We start from the raw sequence: 1,477 nt of genomic DNA on the forward strand, positions 1-1,477 counted from the left end.
AAAAAAAAAAATAAACTTTTGTTTAACCCACTGTCCGTTGTGCTTTGTTACTGGCATCAGGACTCCATCTGTTTCAATGACAGCCGGAGTGGACACTGTGATTACCACTTCCCAGTGGTGCAAATTGGTGTCAGTCCTGTCCCCCGCCCCCCAGTGGAGCCCCATTGCCCAGGGAGAAGTAGGGCAGCTTCTGGGGGCTCCAGAATAGGCACCGCCCCTTCTACCACGAAGGCTAATGGTTTTGCTCCAGGCAACCGGGGAAGCGACTGAACCCAGGGAGAGGGCAGGACCACACGGCTTTTTCTGAAAATACTTTTAATGCTCGGGTCTCCTGTGGGTGGTGTGCCGAGCAGTTATCCTCTGTGCAGCCGGGGCGTCGGTGGCACCACCCTTTTGGAACTCGCAGCGGGGACGGCTGGGTACCAGGCGCACAACCCCTTCCTCGGCGTCGCTGTCGACCAGCGCGTGCTCCTTTCGGCTGTTGATCAACACCGCCGCCCGCAGCGCCGACTTGACAGCGGTCTCCACCCAGCCGTGCGGGTAGGCCGTGTGCTCACCGGCGAAGTAGATGCGGCCGTAGGGGACCGCCCAGTCGTAGTCCGGCCCTTCTTCCTTGTCTTCGGGCCAGAGCGTCGGCGGCTGCACCACGAAGCCGCCCTGGCTATGCGGGTCCTCGGCCCAGCGTTTGACGATGCCGCTGCCGTCCCAGAGCCGGTACACAATCGGCCCGTGCAGCGCCGCCACGTCGTCGAGCGCCACGCGCATCGCGTCTTCTGGGCTCAGGCCCGCGAACGAGGCCGCCGCGTCCGACCACGTGTACGAGGCTAGCAGCAGCGCGCCCTCGCCCGGCGGCGGGTAGAATATCACGCGCGACGGGCGGGCGGTGCTCGAGTGGCCGCCCTCGATGTGCTCGTCGTGCCAGAAGGGCCGGCGGAAGCTCAGGAACACCTTGGTGGCCGGCACGTAGTGCAGTGCGCGCAGCGCCTCCTGCCGCCTGCGCGACAGCGGCGGCGAGAAGGTAATGCGCTGTAGCGCCGGCCCGCTAGCCGTCAGCAGCACCACGTCGGCGGTCATGGCCTTCAGACTCCGGGCCCTGCGCGAGCTGGCGATGTGCACGCGCACTTCGTGCGTCCCCTGCGTTATCGCCACGACAGGCGCGTGCAGCAGCACTGGCCCGGACAGCGAGCTCAGCAGCGCGCGCGGCAGCAGGTCCCAGCCGCCCACGATGCGGCTATACCTGCGGGCAGGGCGGGAGCGTGATCCCGGAGCTCGGGCACTGCCCCTCCTCGTCGGCTCCTCCCCGCAGGCCCCTCCCGCATCCGGGTTCTAGTTTTCGCCGGCCAAGTCCCCTCTTGTCCCGCCCCTTCTCGTAGGCCCCGCCCACTCCCTTACCTGCCCTGTCACCTGCCCGCTCCTCGCTGACCCCGCCCACTCATCTACCCCTGCCCTCGCCAGTCCCCGTCGTCCCCCAAGGATC

Source organism: Ursus maritimus, unplaced genomic scaffold (assembly GCF_017311325.1).
Source record: "Ursus maritimus isolate PB19 unplaced genomic scaffold, ASM1731132v1 scaffold_19, whole genome shotgun sequence".
Lineage (NCBI taxonomy): Eukaryota > Metazoa > Chordata > Mammalia > Carnivora > Ursidae > Ursus > Ursus maritimus.